The sequence below is a fragment of the Peromyscus eremicus genome, unplaced genomic scaffold (assembly GCF_949786415.1).
Source record: "Peromyscus eremicus unplaced genomic scaffold, PerEre_H2_v1 PerEre#2#chrX_unloc_1, whole genome shotgun sequence".
In the NCBI taxonomy this organism is placed as follows: Eukaryota; Metazoa; Chordata; class Mammalia; order Rodentia; family Cricetidae; genus Peromyscus; species Peromyscus eremicus.
This window is the reverse complement of record NW_026734288.1, coordinates 5,367,276-5,387,467: the sequence shown is the minus strand read 5'-3', so window position 1 is coordinate 5,387,467 and position 20,192 is coordinate 5,367,276. Positions and strand designations below refer to the sequence as shown.

Here is a 20,192-nt window from a genome sequence, read left to right as displayed (position 1 = left end):
CAGCTTAAAAAGTTCAACTTCTGGTCACTTCTAAAACTGCTGGTCAGGAAATACCTTTGGAGGAGGGGAGGGGGAAGCATCTCTTAAGATGGCTATTGAATTTTCCTTTTTTCTTCCAATCCTGCATGCTTGTAAGACATTCTATGAAATCAACTTTCTACATACATGGAGAGATTCATTCTACCAGTCCTGATCATGTAGAGAAGCTTGAATAATACAGTTGTGTGTTTTTTTCACCTGTCTATATGCTCACTAACAATGGTGCTCATAAATACATTCTTCCTGGCTCTATTATTCTCTACGTATTCAACTTTCCATGAAGACTACTCTTTATTATTATTTACTTTGCCAAAACTTTGCTCTGAATTTCAAAAATATAACTCCTTAAGCAATGGAACCATCATCCAGCTTTCTGATGGGAGAAAGACATACTATCTTGCTTCAGATCTAGTTTCTGCTTTTCCGTGCTGTTTGTCTGCAGTCCCTGTGACAACTAGGTAAAAAGTAACTTGAGTTTACCTGATGTTAGTATTAAGTCAAACAACAAACACTCTACTTATGTGTCTTTAAATATCTCTTTAGTTGTTAATATTTTGGGCACCATTCTACCTATATGGCAGCAGATCACTCCACCCCACATAATATAGTGGGCTGGACAAGCTACCTAGCCACATTGTGTCGAGGAGGAAGAAGAGGAAGTGCCTGTGGAGAGCAGCAAGAGAGCAGGGTCTGCTTTGCAGCCCGGGGGGGGGGGGGGGGGGGGGAGCTATTGAAATGCATATTTCTGCTGATCTAGGAAAAGTCTTTGTCTGGGGTGGAAGGGAGGGACAGGAACCATTGTGCTCTGTTTTTAAGCACTTTGTAACCCTACAAGATGTGCACTTGTCACTCATGCCTCACTAGCCAATCAGGTCCTCCAGGTGACCTGCCAGTCAAAAGTGGTGCAGGGTTCTTCCTGCTGCCATAGGTTTTAGACTTGGCTTTCAAGGGGAGCTGGTCCTATTGGCTTTGTGTGCTGTGCTGTGAGCCCTGCTGCAGAGAGTTGAGAAGAGAGCATGGCTGACCTAGGAAAACATGAAAAGGTGAGTGAGTTGCTCCTGTCTCCAGATATGTTGAAGCAGATTGTGAGGTGTAGAATCCACTTTGGTCGGTCCTCCCAGGACCTGCTGGGAACCTGCCTGTAGAATCTCTATCCTCTGAGATCCCACATGGGACTTGAAACTCCCTAGACTCAGGGCAGGCCTCTGAATCACTGCTCCATGGGCAGTATCTGCTCACAGACCTGGAAGTAGGGAGCTGTGCTTAGAAACATCTTTGAAGCTGGGCAGTGGTGGTGCATGTGCCGGGCGGTGCTGGCACAAGCCTTTAATTGCAGCACTTGGGAGGCAGGACCAGGTGGATCTGTGTGAGTTTGATGCTAGCCTGGTCTACACAGTGAGATCCAGGACAGGCACCCAAACTACACAGAGAAACCCTGTTTCAGAAAACCAAAAGGAAAAATCTTTGAACTTAAACATGCTTTCGGTGAACCCATGGAAAGCATGATGCCAAAAGTAAAGAATACCTTCTATTACCATATAGAGGTTCAGTGTTTTGCACTTAATTTCTATGTGTAATATACATTTATAGTTAATTTTGTGGGGGTTGTAAAAGGCATGCCATGCATTGGGTAGCACTCCCTACTAAGGTGTGATGTAGATGAATAGAATTGTTGATTAAAAGGTTTTACTAATGCTTAGGAGATAGTAATTCTCACAAAATAGCATTTAGCAGAGGGAGGACTGCCTCTAATGCACCCCAACAATAAATACATGCTACACAGGCCGGTTAGAGATTGGAAGGATAAAATATACTTATGTTCACCAAGATTGTCCAGACATTTGGCTCCAAAACATCACAAAGGAGCCACTACAGATATATAACAAGTCACTAGGCCCAAACATATCAAAGAATTAAATTTTAACAAGCTGCTTATTGAGGCATTATAGGGTCACAGACAACCTTAAAGTATGGCTTGCTATAAAGTTCCAGTTTCCTTGAGAAAAGCCTACTTCTGCCAGATGGTCAATATAACATCAGGTGACATTTATTTGAAAAGAAAAATACTGTTGTGTTAAGGACTGGCCTTATCATGCAAGGCTTTCTTTTAGGCCCTCAGTCAAGGAGGAGGAACATTCTTGGGAGAGCTAATAATGACATGTTGTCTAGGCCTTGGGAGCTTACCCTAAGTCCCTGATGTATTGACAATAAAACAGAGCTCCTTCCCTAAGATCAGGAATATGTTTGAGTGAACTGTTAATGTTCTGAAAGCAGACTTTTTATGGTGGGGTGGCTTCAGATCCCACATGGAGCTGTGGTTAACAGTACCAACATCACTGGTGGGCTTACTCAGTAATGTTCCTGAGATGTCCTGTGTTCCCCTTTATGGAAATGTTTGATTAGTCTCCTCCTGAGTCTGTCCCATTGTATGATGGTCTCTACTGACTTCACAGAAGTCATCTGTTCCCTTCCATTTCCGTCCCTAGAAGTAGTATACAAGATACTATTTTCCTTAAGAAGCTTACATATCATGCAACATAGCTTGTGCAAGACCTCCCCAAACTAGCTCTTATCTTTACTACCTTCCACTTTTCCCATCGTTCTCATCCCCCGTTAGCTTTAACCCAGCACAATGTCACTAAAGAATGACCTGCTGTCTCAGGTGTCTGGTATGTTTAAGAAATAATTCTGGGGATATTTTTGCTCTCTAACTCACCCATCTGTCCAAATGGCTAGATGTACAAGTTGCCTGTCTCTATTTACATTGTTCAAAGTGCAACCTGGAGCATGAAGCTAAAAGACACAAGGATGAATGCACATGGTGAATGCAAAATGTGTCAAGGCTGTCTCTTATTTAAGCATTTGCCAGAGATGGATGCATACTATCATTAAAGGTATTTTTCTTTATTAATATCCCAAGTGTGATTTCTCCCTGGGAAGTCAATATTAATTCTAGTACGGCAGAATTTCCATCCTGTAAGAAAAATGTTTTGGAGAGAAGCTCTTTTATGTTGACTTGGGTGTCCTTGATTCCATTCTCTTGGTCTCCAGGCAAATGATCTCAATGTTCTCTGTACTATACCTTCAAAATTCTTAAATTAAATGACTTTACCACCTCAGAGTTTTAAAATTATCCATTTGAGTCATGTAGTTGACTATCCAATGTAGTCACCAGGAAAGATTTTGCATGTGGAACATTGCTTATGACTCCAGACCAAATAGCAGAAATAGTTTATTGTACACACTCCAGGGGGAAGCAGGGTATAAAATCACCTGCTGGAGTCACTATTATAAAAAAGAACTGTGTAGATGTAACCAACCATCTTATTAAATAAGAAACACAGAGCCGATTCAGAGAAGAAAGCCAAGAGGTCAGAGCTAAGAGTCTCAACCTTCCTGCTTCAGCGATCCTCTTCAGCCAAGAGAGCTCTCCAAAAGGCAACCTACTTCCTGTGTGTTTGTCTTATATAGTCTTTCTGTTCTGCCTTCTCATTGGTTGTAAACCCAAACATATGCCTGCCTCATCATTGCCTGTCTGTAGAGACTTCCAGGTCTTCTATGGTTGGTATTGAGATTAAAGATGGTGTCTCCAATGCTGGCTGTATCCTTGAACACACAGAGATCTACCTAGCTCTGTCTACCAAGTGCTGGGATTAAAGGCATGTGCCACCACTGCCACGCTCTTGCTATGGCTCTAATAGCTCTGACCCCTGGGCAACTTTATTTATTAACATACAATTAAAATCACATTTCAGGCCGGGCGGTGGTGGCGCACGCCTTTATTCCCAGCACTCGGGAGGCAGAGGCAGGCGGATCTCTGTGAGTTCGAGGCCAGCCTGGGCTACCAAATGAGTTCCAGGAAAGACGCCGAGCTACACAGAGAAACCCTGTCTCGAAAAACCAAAAAAAAAAAAAAATCACATTTCAGTACAAGTAAAATACCACCATAGACCTGATTATGGTAGCAAGAATTATTTTATAATTTCTCACCATGTTTTAATTTATGTTACATGAATGATCACAGACAAGACTGTGTGAGTGTAGAGTTTTGGAAATTTAATCTTGAACCAATGAATATTGAATTTGCAATTAGGCAGTTCTCTTATGCAGATCTATCAAATCCTGATTGACACAGTTATGTTAGAACAGAGGTTTGAGAAACAGGTCAATGATTATAACTCAATGTGCCAATTATAGATCTCAGCAGCCAAAATATGCAAATTAGCAAGATCAATCTATCTCATATTAATGACATCCCCTCCACTAGGGAATGGCCTATTCTTTTTCAAAATCAATATAGCTAAATTTTTCATCTTAAAAATACATTATTTATATCATTTTTAAGATTAATTATTGGTATCATTTTTAGTGCATTATTGCTCTTATCTCTGTTTCTGTTCTCCAATGTGTCTAGGTAATCAGTAGTTTTATTCCTTTTCTCGCTAGTGATGTTGATTATTGATTTCTTTATAGAGCAATGTCTCCTTTAGTTTAAGCTTTCCTCATTCTATGTAATTGAAAATTGAATTGAACACCTAATCCTGCCTCTGCTGCCTAGTGCTGGGAAAAAAGTCCTCCAATTTCTTCCATTCTGGGCCTTAACTGGTCAGTAAGAAGAAAAAATAAACCATTTAATGAGTGATCTCCAAATTCTCTTGCTTTTAGTGGAGAGTTATAAATGAAGAGAGACCTGTGCAAGAATTGAGTTCATTGATCAACTTTGAAGCTGGTGGAGTCACAGTGCAGAAAGGGAGAGGCAGGTTGGGGGTTGACAGATTTCCTACTTCAACAGTACTGAGAATAGCTATATGGAATTAAATAATCAATTTCAGATGCTCCATAAATATCCTTATTGGCCATTTCTTGGGGTCCCTAGACAAGGGCAATCAATAATCTGGATAAAGGACTGACATTATCATGAAATCAATTTGCTATAGTTACAGTAGTTCAATCAAAATATATGTAGGTAAAATGTGGCCATGCCTGATGGGACTGTTATTCTTCAGGTTTTAGATATTCACCTAGAGATAAAGGTTTGAGAAATCTTTCATGTGCTCTAATACAAATCCCTAGACTCTGGAGCACATGGCAATTATACGCATTTCAACTTTTCAAGATATATTTTTTGAGATTTTGTCTACATCATAGCCACATCCTCTTTCTTGTCTCCAAGCCATACCATGATCACTCATTGTTTTCTAATTCATGGTCTGTTTTTCTTTAACAAGAGTTATGCAGTAACAACAGTTACTATGTGAATGTGACCTTTTTTGGCTACACAAATTCTCAGCTATGATGAGATAATGGGTTGGCTGTACAACATATTGAGTATTTAACTAAATGCTCTCACAAAGGAATTTGTGCTTTGGATGAGGAAGAGGATATGCTCTAGGAGAGTAGAAGAATGTCTCCAAAAATAGAAACTTTCTAGACTAAGTCCATACCCCCTGGGCAGAAAGGGCAGAGCTGGAAGGACATGGCTCTCTGTGTCCTTTGATCTCTGATCACCCAGTAGGACAGCTGCTGATATTTTAAGGCACAGCTGGGTGGCCCTAGCCAAGGAAAGACTTATGGAATGAGTAAGAAGAGTGGCAGGTAGCTTGCAGATTCGTTCCAGGACTATGTTGTGCTTCTGCTGTAAATAGTTGTAGGGAAGACCACCAGCTATGCCATGGTCAGGATAGGGTATGCCAAACAGGTCTGTTGAGCTCTTATGTCTATTGGTATTTGGATGGATGATGAGCCAGACCATGGTTCTGTTTGTCTATGTGGTGACCTGGGCAGTGGTCCTTATACTTTGAGCTTCACTGTGAATGGATTTCTTGGTAGGGGGAGACTGCAGTCCTGGCATGGGAGGATGTGATTCTTCTAATATCACTGTCCAGTGTGTACTCACAGGCAAGCTTTTGGTGTGCAATTGGAAGACACATTAGAACACTGAAAGTCTGGTTTCTAAAAGTTCTGAATATTGCATTCCAATTTTAGGTTTCTCTCATAAATGTTTTCAGTATTTTAGAAACTGGTAGAAAGATGGTGATGTGGATTGTGTTTCAGCAGTACATTATCAGAACACTTCTCACTTTCTGATCCCACCAGCTGCAATGCTGTGGTTCAGCAGAGTTTACTTCTAGGGGACAAAGGAGTTTGTGAGCTACAGACGTTTTTTAGGTGTGCACGGTGTTGGGTAGATAGATAGGATAGAATTCACATTTAGTGCCATAATCCATGTGATATAAAACAGATTATAATTTATTCTTCTATGTTGCTTTGGGATTGGACATTATTGCAGCTCACTTCCCTGAAACCACAAAGAGGCATAAGGGGCTACAGAGCCATAGCAAGAGATCACCTCCTTTTGCAAAGAGAGGCCTAGAGCATGGGGCTTCTGCCTTTGTAAAAAATATCAGTAGCTTGAAGGTTAAAATCAATTGTTCAAGGGTCACTTTGAGTTAATTTTGTGTTAGTTGTGAAGTCTGTGCTTATTTACTTTCTATACACATAGAAGCATAGGTAGCTGAGTAACATTGTTCAAGATCACATTTATCCTGGTTAATTTACCTTTGGTCTCTCATTTATTGTTGACTATATTTTTCTAGCGTTGTTTTTTGTTTTTCTCTTTTTCCTCTATTTTTTCAAAAATATTACTCTCATTTTTGATCACTGTAGCTTAGTAGTATGTATAGAAATCATAATATGTCAACCTGTGTACAATTTTTTTTTTCATAATCCCAGTGATCACTTTGAGTGTTTTCACTGTGAAAGCAGCTTTGTAATCAGTTATCTTGTGGTAAATTATTGAGCATTGTTAATGGACTGTGTTCATTTTATGCTGTAAATTTACCATAAGCAACAACTTCAGTTTCATGCATCCATGTTCACAAGTATCATTTGTTTGCTTCTGTATTTATTTAGGTTGTTGTTTATATGTGAAAGACTTTTGGTTTATTGGATAAAACTTGTTATGATTTTAGCAGGTGGCTCAACACATATTCTTTTTGAGAATGACCTGAGTTCTGATACCAAAATTTAAGGTGAGAGGCTCATAGTTATCTACTATTCCAGATCCTGTATATGTATGGAAAACATTCTTCCTCATGCACAAACATATGCAAAAATTGCAAAATAAAACTTGTTTTCAAAATACTTATGACTTATAAAGCAATTAGAGCAAAACAAGTTTTTTTAGGTGTACACTGATACATTCAAAGTCTATTTTTTTAATTTTTTTTAAAGTTTTATTTCTTCACTTTGATTCAGACTTAAAGGCAATCATCAATCATAGGGGAAAAATGGTGTCTAAGTGTTCCTAACAGACTTTCTTTTCTTTATCATTAAAGAATGAGATCCTTTTAAAAGTCAAACTATTTTCTATATAATTAAAACATCAGAAAACTTGAAGTAAACTTCTCTACCATTGGTGGCACACCCTCCTCACACAACACATTTTCTGTTACTGGCAAAGGAGAAAATTACTGTACAGGATGTGGGCTGGTCAGTGATTTCTTGTAGATTGATTTTGATTAGAATCTTTTTGTTCTTGTTTAAGGGACCATGATATATTTGTATTTATATTTTTCCATCTCATTTTTTCTGTGGTGCCATCTATGTTGTTAGTTTTATTATCATCTCATTATATTGTTGTTTCTCTGGAAAATGATGGACCTTCAACAATTTTGTATTCTAAAAATTTCTTCTTATGAGTTCATTGTTTATTTGTTGGTTTATAAATTTTTTTTGGAGATACAGTTTTAATTTTATCTTCTTGATCTTAGAGGCTTGTCTCTTCCCATTTCTAGGGATATGTGTGGTTTCTGGTTGTTGCTATCTTCATGTTTCTGTTTTTGCTGCTTAAATGATTTATAAAATTAATACATTGGCTTTGGATCTTTAAACCTCCTCATATATTATTGATTTTTTTTCCTAATTAGCCTCAGCTGTAAGCATGACATCGCCTAGAGTGATCTGGGGGTACTTGAGTTGAGAGTGTATCTAGACCCAAATATCTTGTTGCTAAGTCTGAGATAGATTGTGTTAATTTTGATTGATGTGGAAAGGCTCTTCCACTGAGTTGGTAATATCTCTAAGAAAGTGGGCCTGAGTTGGATAAGAGAGCAAGCTTAGTATGAGACAGTGACAGAGCAAGAGAGAAAGCCAGAAAGCAATGCTTCTTTATATTTTACCTTCATATATTAGCTTGAGTTTCTATCCTAAGCTCCCAAAAGGAGGGACTGTGGCCTAGGGGTATTAACAAACCAAAAAAAAAAAAAAACCAGAAAAAAACAACAAAAAAACAAACAAACAAACAAAAAACCCAAACCAAAACCTGTTAATTTTGTGAGTTACTTCTGGTTAGAGAACTTAATCACACCAACAGAGAAGAAAGTTGGAATTAAAAAAAAAGTACCCAAAATGTGATTTTCTGAATGCAAAGGACTTGAAATTGTTAGGCCTCTCCTTACTATCTTGAATAGAATTATTGTGTTGTTTTGTTTTCTAGCCCAGGGAGGCCACTGATTCATGGCATCTTTCTTCCCAGCTTCTGAATGCTGGGGTAATATGTCATGTATTTCTATTAATAATAAAAGGTTAGTGTTAAATCAGAAGGCCTGAGTTTACTGTTTCTTGTAAGGTTAGAAAGGAAAGTGGTTCAGCCAATAGAGTTATATTAGAGAGTCCACAGAGACTGAGGGCAATTGTTCACATCCATTGCTCCATTCACGCAATGAGGGAATGACATGAGGGATTTAAAAACAAATACTCAACAAGTTTACGATAATGGTAATCATGTTTTTCTGCTTCTCAGGATTGCAAGAAGAGCTTATTCCAGCTTACTCAACACCATCTGAGTTACTCTGACTCATACCAGTTAGGAGATGGATCCTAGAAAATGGAATTTTCAATAAGAATTATTTAATGTTGGTATTTGCAATTTGCAGCCCTAGAGAGTTTCAGAGAAGTAGGAAATCTCAAGTTAGCATCATGTGGAATCTTCACATTAGAGTGATTATTTGTTAGTACATGTATTCTATATATTTTAAAGTTTAAGAATTCCCCATCACCTGCCTATACTAATGGATGGTATTATAATTTGTATATCTAGAGTTGCCAACTTTGTCCTGTGACGAAGGTATGTATCTAATCTTTAGCACTATAGAAGTTTCAAACTGGTGTTAACAGGTTCATAGACCAGTGGTTATAGGGAGTTTGGGTAATTGTAGCCACTATTGCTTTAGATAAAATAATATTAATCACTAAAATCTCCCCAATCATGAAATTCACCTAAGATGGTTCAGTAGTAAACCTGAGTTATTTCTTGTTTGTTCAAAAAGCAATCACACAAGACAATATATTTTCATTGACTTTAGGTGCCTGCAATTATTTTATATAAAGTTTATTTACATGTATTAATAAGATCTTGAGACGACTTTTCAAGTCATAGCACATTGCTGTACACGTGCAATAAGCCTGTTTCTGGCAACACATGATCGAGAGAACCAAGTCCTCAAAGTTGTTAATTGGCCACTGTATGTGAGGTCTAGCATGTATGTGCGCTACACGTCCAACAGATACCCACATCACACATACCTCTTTCTTTCACATGCACACACGTATACAAATAGATGCACAATATACATATAAACATGCACACCACACAAAAATACACACACTGCACTCAAAACACAAACTATACACACAAACACAAAAACACACATTCACACAAATATGTGCACAAACATAAAAGCACACAAACATATACAGAGACAAAGATCGCATAAACCACACACACCACACAAACACATACACACAAACATGTGCACACACTTCACACAAAAAGACATACACAGACAAGTATACACACATACACCCACAAAGAAACTTTTAAAAACAGTATTAGTGTTTAAAGAACAGTTCAGATGTGTGTTTATAAATTTGCACAGAACTGGATGTTTTTCTTTGATTTCTTGTTTTTTATTTGTATGACATAACAGCATGTTCTGACAAGGACTTACCCTATGAAAGTAGTCATTCCTGGTAGCCATAACATAAATATTTGCCAAGTGTGATACTTGGAATACTTTGGCTACTATGAGGAGAAGTTGCATAAAATATTTTGCATTTAATATTAGTGGTTTTGAAGAATGATTTTGAATCTTTATCAGTACCACATGAGGATGTGACTGTAAATGATGGAAGCAGATGTAGAAATCCATAGCTAAGCAATGTGCTGAGCTCCTGGAGTCCAGTCAAAGAGAGGAAGGAGGGATTACATGAGAAGGGAGTTTAAGATTATGATGGGGAAACCCACAGATACAGCTAACCTGAGCTATTGGGAACTCAAGGACTCTGGACTGACAGCTGGGGAACCTAAATAAGACCAAATTAGATCCTCTGAATGTGGCTGACAGTTGTGAGGCTTCTGTAGTGTGTGGCTCCTCTGAAAATGGGACCAGGATTTATCCCTATTGCATGAACAGGCATTTTGGAGCACTTTGCCTATGGAGGGAAACTTTGTTCAGCCTTGATGCAGAGGGGTTGGGGACTTGGTCCTGCCTCAGCTTGATATTCCAGGCTTTGTCAAATCTGCATTGGAGACCTTGCCCTCTCTGAGGAGTGGTTGGAGGCAGGGTGGGGGAAGGTAGTATAAGTAGGTTGAGGGGAAGGAGAGGGAACTGTGGTTGCTATGTAAGATGGAAAAACACTTAAATGTTGAAAATAAATCAGTCCTAAGAAATGACTGTTACTCTTGGAGACACTGAAAATTTAAAGACTCTTGAAGCTTAAGTAATAAAGGATTTTATGTTTTGATCTAATGAAAATAGACCTTGTTTGGACTTGGTTTGATTTTTGACACATTCTGTTTCTGGAGCCCTTACTGTTTTGAAATTTTCATATATACCAGGCTGGCCTGGAACTTACACACAGATCCTTCTGCCTCTGACTCACAAGTGCTGAGAATAAAAGCTTATACCAGCATGCCTGGCCTTCATTTAGGTTCTTTGAATCAGTCTAATCATGTATGCTTGATGGGTCTGGCATTGCTGAGTAGAGCAGGCTGGCTTCAAGCTCTGAAATAAGCTTGTCTTGAACTTCAGAGTCCTGGGATTAAAGTCTACATTGCCACATCTGGCTGAGATAGTCTTTATATGACCAATAAATGTCAATATAGGTTGTACTTTGAAAAAGCAGAATAAATCAAGGGGGGTAAAAATTTTGGGCCAGACTTACTTATTTTGTGACCTGGTTTTTAGGAGGCTGAGGTAACTTTTAATTCCATATTCATGAGAGGATGGCCTTTTCTTGTAGCTCTTAGCCCCACACAAGTCAATGCCCAGCTTATGATTTACACATGTAAACTGTGACAATGTTGCTCCTTTTTTCATACTGCACAGGTTTTGATTCAGAGTTGAAGAATAATCTTGTTTTTCATTCACATCTGCTTGACTTCTGTTTGTTCTTTGACCTTTGTGGTCCATGTCTTCACAAATTAGTTCTAAATCAATCATCATTACTCAGTTGTTCTTTTAAAAAGCTTATTTGCTCTTAGAATTACAATTTTTTGCATATCTTGGATTTATTATTCTAGACAATTTCATCTTGGAGTGAAACCCAGGCAGGGCTCATGCTAGGCATTGCTCTACCACTGATCTGCTTTCATCCTTAGAAATACTTGTGTGATGTCTGAACATATTTTTTTCTTTTTTTATGATCTCAGTAAATAGACCAACCTCTTAGCTTAATAAATCTTTTGTATGAGATTTTACTTCCTCTACTTTACTTAGAAAATTGTGCAGTTAGATGACTTTATTTCTTAGTTTTTAAGTTTTTTTGTTACATACAGCTTGTCTTTGAACAAAGACTCATGTTTTTCTTGTGGATAATATTGAAACTGTGTAAGGAATTTCTTTCATTTTGTCATAAAACCTAATATGTGTTGTAGCTAAATTATATCTGCCCAGTTTTTAAAATTGTAATTAATGAATTATTCAATATATCTGAGCTAGTTTTGTTGGGTAGCTTTCCTGGAATTTATCTATATAGATCATGCTAGTCTCACCCTTAAGGTAATCCTACTATGTTCCAAAAGCTGGGATTACAGTTTTGTGTCCAATAAACTATCATTTATTTTCCAGGTATTTTCTCCCCTCATAAATGTCTAATTAAGTGATTGTGTACTGCAGTAAATGTGAAATCAGCTAACAAATGTAGCTCTTGCTTACAAATAGATAACCATTAGGCTAGATTTTTTTTTTATTCTTGAGTTGGAAGTTAGGAATTTTGAGTTCAGATTACTTAAATTCAGGATACATTTTTAGTCCTATGGTAGTTTGGAGACATTACGCTTAAGTGATACTATTATTACTTTTTTATAACTGAAACAATGTCCCAGAATGGTCCAGACAAATACAATTTAAGGAATAAAGTTTTCCTACACTCCCAGAGTATGTTCTTCTAGGTCACTGAGAACAGGTTATGCTCCTTGAAGGGGAACTCAGTGCCTTGCTTTGTCACAGTGATAAACCTGTTTATCCAGTGTGGCTTTAAGGACAAGTTTGGTGTTTTCCGTGAATGTAGGGGCCCTGGGTTATGAAGGAGGTGAACAAGAAATTGTGCATAGCCAGAATCCAAGAGTGCTATTTGTCTGTACTTCAGCCTACTGAAATTGTGTATGCAATCCTTGTGCTTGATTTTACACTATTGCCTTTTTATGTTTATAACTCACACCATATGTAGCCACTCCTGACCCACTCATTTTCTTAGCACATTTCTTACAAGAAGATGGCAGTTTTAATTTAAGGTTTCCTATGTTTGTACTTTGCCTACATGTATGTCTGTGTACCACTTGTATTTCTGGTACCTATCAAAGCCAGAAGTGGATGTCAGATTCCCTGCAAATGGAATAAAAGATGACTATGAGCATCCATGTCAATGCTAGAAATCAACCCTAGGTGCCCATTAAAAGTAATCACTGCTGTTACTTACTAAGCCTTTGCTACGTCCCCTCAGTTTTTGCCCCCATTATAGGAAATCTGTTTGATCTTGTCTCTGTTAGACTTTATTGCTATTGTGTATTTAGTTGAGTTTTTTTGCAACAGGCTCTCAGGTAGCCCATAGTGACCTTGACCTCATTTGAATCCTTGAAATTCTGTTCCTTCTATGTTTCAAAAAGTGCTAGAATTACAAGTGCTCACCAGAATCACAGCTGTTATGGGTCAAAGCATCTGCACTGACTCCGCCTTTCTTCTTGCTGTATCTCTCTTGGATTACCCACTTCATTCTGTTCTGCCTTGTCAAAGGCCATAGCAGCTTCTTTATGAACCAATAGAAGCAACACATACTCACAGAATGCAGAAAGACAATACCACAGCAGCTGTGCATGTCCCACTTTATGACTTGGTGGGTTGGATAACCTCCAGCTGACAATGGGCAGTTCAGGTCACATGGTAAGGGGATGGCCCACTGTCAAATGTTCAGTTTCTCCCAGTGACTGGAATTAATGAAATGTGCTCTCATGCTTGGCCATATGTATTTTTGAAAATGATTCTATGGGTACCAGTGACAGACACTTCAAATGACTTTAAGAGGTATTGTGTTGTTCTAATTCTCCAATGCTCCTTTTCTTGTATGTAATTCAGTTCTCTCTCTCTCTCTTTCTCCCTCTCTCTCTCTCATTCTCTGTGTGTGTGTGTGTGTGTGTGTGTGTGTGTGTGTGTGTGTGTGTGTGTAGACTGTGGCACAGGCTTTAAAACTCACAATGATCTTCCTGCCTCTGTGCCCAGTTTGCTGGCAGTTAAAGAATGCACTACCACTCACAACTTGAAAAATAGTTTATATGGTCAAAGTCTCCTCTTCTTATGGTGGACAGGGAAGTGAGGAGATGGTGTCAGGACTCCTGATACTGGAGTTAGAGAAATTAGTGAGTCTCAGTATGTACTGGGAATGGAAGCTGGATGCTCTGAAAGAATCTCCAGTGCTCTTAACTGGTAGGATATTTTCCAACCTAAGTTTTCTATTCTTGATTATGTTTCCTATGCAAGGTAGCCTAGTCAGGGTCAGATACCAGATGCTGATTAAAAAGTAGAATTCTCCTGAGAAAATTAACCTCAGACAAAGATGAGGCCCCCTAATTATTTAGCCAATATAACATGGTCAGCCCATTATCCATATATATAAAACCAACAAGTATGGATGCAGGAGATTGTATTAATGCATTTCAGCATACTTATTCACCCACACTTAAAAAGGGAAAATTTGGAAAGGATTTGGAAAGGGATGGAATGAAGAGATAAAAGGGGAAAGTGATGTAATATCTTTTACTTTAAAAATTATGAAAATAAATTTTAAATAAAAAAGGAGCTAGATTGACAGCTCAGCTATTAAGAGCACTGGGTGTTTTAGTAGAGGACCCATGTTCCATTCCCAGAACCCACATGGTTGCTAACAATTTGGTGTAACTCTAGTCCCAGGCATCTCTTGCTTTTTTCTGGCCTTGGTGGGCACAACACACAGACACATATAGGCAAAGCACTTCATAAATACTTTTTTAAAGTTATAAAAAGGAAAGAATGAAATTATTTACAGTGATGTCACAGCCCTGAGCCAGAAAACAAACCAGGGCTCATTCAAATGAACTCCTGCTGGTCTTGCATGGAAGCAGCTGTGACCTTCTGCTAAGCCAGCCTGCTCAGAGGGGAAAGCAGTTTTGTTCTGAGTTTAACTTTTAACATTTCTCTATTCTAATGGTGAAGCTTGCTTCTGTAATTCCTCTATGTAATCCTAAATTTTTCATTTCTGGAATCTCCTCAGGTTCTGTTTTCTTCCTTGTTTTTATTTCAATTGTCAGGTCTTAAACAGTAGTATTTATTTCCTTTAATGATTTTTTTGTTTTATCTGGCTTTATTTAAGAGGTTTATTGTTTTATTCCAATTGTTTGCATTTTCCTAGCTTTCATGGAAGAGTTTATTGATTTCCTCCCATTGTTTGTTTGTTTCTGCTTTCATGAATTTATGTAAAGTATTTATTCATTTTTAAGGGCCTCTATCATCTCTATATATTTGATTTTAAGTTTTTTCCCTTATATTTCAATTATTTTTGAGTATTTAGGGCCTGCTATGGTAGCATACCTGGGTTCTGGTGGTGACATAGTGCCCTGACTTTTATTAATTATGTTCCTTTGCTAGGCTTCTAGGTTAAGGGTGATAATAGGTCTAGGTGCTGGTTTATAGCATCATCTTTGTTTGATGGCAGTTTTGTTCCTGGGTTTGTGTTTGCTCTCTGGAATTTCAAAGTGAGTGTTGAATGATTGTTGCCTTCTTCCTGGCCTTGGCTTGTGTGTTCAAGGGAGAATGCTTGATGATGTTAGGAACTAGGAGAAGAGGAATGCAGGAGAGATGATCTTCAGGTGCACTGGAGGCATGGAGACGGAAGAGAGTAAGCTGCCTCTGATGTTCTACTCCACTGATACGTGCAACTTTTAAAATCAGCTGTGGGGTAAGAGACAATGTAGTAGATCTGCAGATATCCTAACTCATCTTCTGGAAGCTGTGGTGAGTAAATGACCAAAGACTGTCCACCCCAGTTGTGTGATGGGACTCAGATATGAAGTGAGTAGGGAAGGGTAGGTGGAGATGGTCTTTGAAATACACAGGAGACAGGGAAAGAGAGAGGAGAAGCTGCAGCTGGAGTTCTGTTTTAGCCTTCAGGGCAATCCAGAGTATTGGATCCCTGAGAGTGGGGAAGGTCTGTGGATAGTCTTCCTGGTCCCATACCCAACATCTTAATACTGATTCATTAGGTTCCCAGGGATCATTTATTTACTTATTTAGGCTTCTGTTGTGGCTAATCTGTGAAAGACATTTCGTTTATTGGAAAAAAAAAAGTAGTATTTGGGGTGCAAATGTCACTCAGCAATTACTCTTCTTGGGGAAGTTCAGATATGAGCACCCAAGTTTGGAGGCTTATAATCAACTACTATTCCAGATTCAGGGGATCTGACATGCTCTTTGTTCTGTCACCTATACACACATGGAAAATATTCTTTCTCATACATACAAGTATATACATACAATGAGTCTAGACTTGTTTTCAAAAGCTTTTATGGCTTATAAAGCAGTTAGAGAAATCAGGTTGCTTTAAGTTATAATAAAATCATACAATATCTTTAAAAAAACTATTGTCTTTCATTTATTTAAAAAACAGTTCGTTTCCTCACTCTGATACAGGTTTATATCTAATCTTCAATCATAGGAAACAAAATTACTTCTAAATTTTCTAACAGACATCTTTTTCTTTATCAAAGGAGAATGAGTTAGTATTAGTAGCCAAAACTATTTTCTACAATGTAGAAATATCAGGCTTCAAGTGAATGATTCCAATTTTGTTGGAGCAGGTCTCCTTATCCAACCCATTTTCTATTATTGGTGAAGGAGAGAACTGGAGTGCACAGGGTGAGTGGTGGTCAATGATTTCAATGATTTTGATTTTCATCAGAAACTTATAATTCTTTTTCAAGGGACAATGTTATATTTGTAGGTCTGTCTTTTTGTCCCCTTTTATCAGTGTTACCATCTGTATGGTGTGAGTTTTTTTATTAGTTATGATATAGTTATATTGTTTCTCTGGCAAATGACAGAACTTGACTTACTTTTATTTTATGGAAAATTGCTATATTATGTTAGGAGTTCTTTAGGTTTTTGATTTGGAGACTTTCTATGGAGGAACAATTTTAGTTTTTTTCTTCTTGATCTTAGAAACTTGTATTTCTTCATTTCTTGGTGTATCTGTATTACTACTTGTTATCATCATCATTTTTTTCTCTTTAATTTATTGATGTAGTTGAATCATTGGGTTTTGGTTTGTAAAGTCTCATATATTATTGTCTCTGTTTTCTAGCTACTTTCAGGTGTCAACATTTCCAAGCTCACAGTCACCTTTGGAAACATCTGTTGAGGATGTGCCCCATCAGAGTAGCTAGTTGCTAAGTTTTTGACAGATTTTGTTGATTGATGATGGATGGGTGATATCCCTTCCACTGAGTGTGCAATATTCCTAAGAAAGTTGACCTGCACTAGATAAGACAGCGAGATTTGCATAAAAGACAATGACTATGTTAGAGAGAAAGCCTAGAAACAACGATTCCTCATGGTTTTTGCCTTCAGTTGCTAGATTGAATATCTATACTAAGCACTGACAATAGTGGATTGTGATCTGCCAGAATGAGCCAAATAAGCACATTTCTTACCTAAGGTACTTTTGTGTAGAGAATTGATTCAGAGGAAGAAAAAAGCAAGTTGTAACAGAATGTGGTAAACCCAAAGTGATTCTGTTGTTCAAAGGTGGTGGGAATGGTGTCTTTTGGGGGAATGTTGAACATATCAAAATTTAGATGGCAAAGGACATAGAAAGCTGCATTATGGGCTCAATTGATCATTCTTGTAATACTTTGAATAAAATACTGTTAAAAGTACTGCAAACAATGGAGGTAGAGGTCAAAGGATTTCAGCAGGAATTAAAATAGAGGTCATTTATGTGATAATTTGGACCCTAACTTTTCTTATTTTCCCATGCCCTCAAGAAATTGATTGAGTAAGGAAGAATTAAAAAAAATAATGGGGGCTGGAGAGCTGGCTCATAGGTTAAGAGCACTGTCTGCTCTTCCAGAGGTCCTGAGTTCAATTCCCAGCAACCACATGGTTGCTCACAACCATCTATAATGAGATCTGATGCCCCTTTCTGGCATATGGCAAACTTGCAGAAATAACATAGTTTACATAATAAAAAATAAATCTTTAAAAAAAATAATGGGACTGATTTCTTAAATGGAATATTGATTTTCTTGGATAGCTATTACTTATGGTTCATTCAGTACAACATTACAAAAATCAAGAAGTGGACATAAATAAATGAAAAGTCTATTGGTTGTAGAGAAAAAGAGCACTATGAATTTGCAGAAGGTAGTCAAATGCTGAACAGAGTCAGGAATGTTCAGGGAGATTATCACCATTAAAAAGAAGGCCCTTATTCTACATCAGAAGCCTAGCAAAGTGTCCCAAGGGTAAGAATCCATCCTTATATGCCCTCAGTTAGTGGAGGGATTAGGCAAAGTGATTGCCATTCCCAGGAAGCAACTTTATTCAAAGCCTGCTGCAACTCTGGTCCAAGCATGGCAGAGGCCATCACAACTTAGAAACCAAATTAGGGAGAATCATTGATGTTGAACTTGTTCTGGAGACCAGAATGATGTAAAATTTAAGATTATACATTTTTAGTCTGCATTTTCAGTTCAGCTCTGTTGTAGGAATCTGTGTTTGGTATGGTAAGCGCTCCAGTGAGAGGACTGTCTGAGTTCATTATATGATACTATGGGGATGAAGCCTGAGTTGTATTTTGAGACCATAAGATGTTGAAATAATTAAGCTATGAAATATCTTACATAGAGAGCTAGCTACATATAGGGAATGGAGGTAACCATAGAGAGAGATGTGTGGAAAGTTGTGGAGAGAGAGATCCATCTAAGCCCTTTGAAAATGAAGCCTCATGTCTCTAACACAGAGCTAGCTACCATATTCAATGGTTACCCTGCTGGGTTTCAGTCTTCCCTTGGTCCAATCTTTCCTCACTGTGTCTTAGTTCTTTTCCTTTGGGATGGTAATGGATTTTCTGTGCCATTCACATGTTGGAAATATTTAAATTGTTTTCTGATTTTATAAGATGCCAAAGTCAAGAATTTGTCTTGAGTGTCAAAAGAGACTTTGGACATTTCAACAGTGTAGAAGTTGTTGTAGACTATGAGAATCATTGAAGTGACTAAATACATTTTCTTCATAGATGACACTTGAGCCTATAGTGACCTGGGTGAGAATCTAGTTAATTGAATAAAAAGCTCCCAGATGGATGAGGTATTTGAACATGTGTCTCTCCTTGGTGACTTTCTTTGTGGTACTTGTGGAACCTCTCATGATAAAATATCTCATTGGGGCTGGTGATATGTGCTTCTATAGCCTCAACCCATTTCCTTTTCTATGTTTCTACTATGTTGTGGTTGAAATGAATGAGCCAGCTTTCTTCTTGTGCTGCCATGACTTCACCACCAGTATAGATAGTATCATCAAATCACATAAAATATAATTGATGGAATTGATATTCAAGGCTAAGCCACTTTGCTAACCAGAATTTTTTTTAAAATTTTGTTGTTCCTATTTTTGTTTCTGAAGAAACACTTTGACTGAGTAACCCTGACACTCCTAAAAGTAGCTCTGTAAACCAAGTTGGCCTCCAACTCAGAGATTCACCTGACTCTTGCTCCCACATGCTGAGATTAAAGGTTGTTCGACATTCCAGGTTTTTTAAATATATATTATTGGGTGATCATCCTAGAGTATATGTTTTTGTAAATGTCAAGCATTTGTTGTTTTGCTGAGCTTTACTCCCCAGTTTCAATTTTGAAATTCAGCTGAAGATACTATTCTCTTCTTAGATGTAGTGTCTGGGACTTCTGAGTCATTAGATTACAATTGTGTGACATTCTACTTGCTTTTTGTGTTTGTTTTGATGTTTTTTTAATGAATATGATTATTTTGTCTATATACATGGATGTGCACCACATGTACACCTCTCCTCACAGTAGTCCAAAGAGGGTCTTAGAACCCACAATCTTGGAATAATGAACAATTGTGTGATTCCACCATATAAGTTCTGACAATTGAGCCCATCTGTATGCAAGACCAGTAAGAAATCTTTTACTTATGAGCCATCTCTCCTTCCTGTATTGATTATTTATGATCATCATTGATATTGCTAATGTTATCTTCTTTCTATTTGTAACTGTTTAAATGCACAGTTTCTTTTAGTAAGATTTATTAATGTACAGTTTAAACTGGAGCAATTCAGGTTTCTGGAAAATGAATAGAGAACTGGAGTGAATGCCAAACTGTTTGTAGGATCTTCAGTAAAAAAATAAAAAAAAATCTCTGAGTTCATCTTATCTTTTTTGTTTGTTTGAATAGAACATTCAGTGCAGATGCAATTAGCATAGACTAGGTTAACTTTCACCTGAGAAGCACATATACCTGCTTCTACCTTCTAAGTTCTGGGATTAAAGGCATGAGCCAATATACTCAGCTTACAAATCTTCTCTTTAGTTAATAATTGTTTAT

General features: G+C 37.7%; 1 pseudogene; it reads left to right on the top strand.

Moving 5' to 3' along the window:
- Positions 1 to 1,055: 1,055 nt before the first annotated feature.
- The window catches only part of LOC131900943 (zinc finger protein 431-like), a 52,689-nt pseudogene continuing 33,552 nt past the window's right edge, over positions 1,056 to 20,192 (top strand).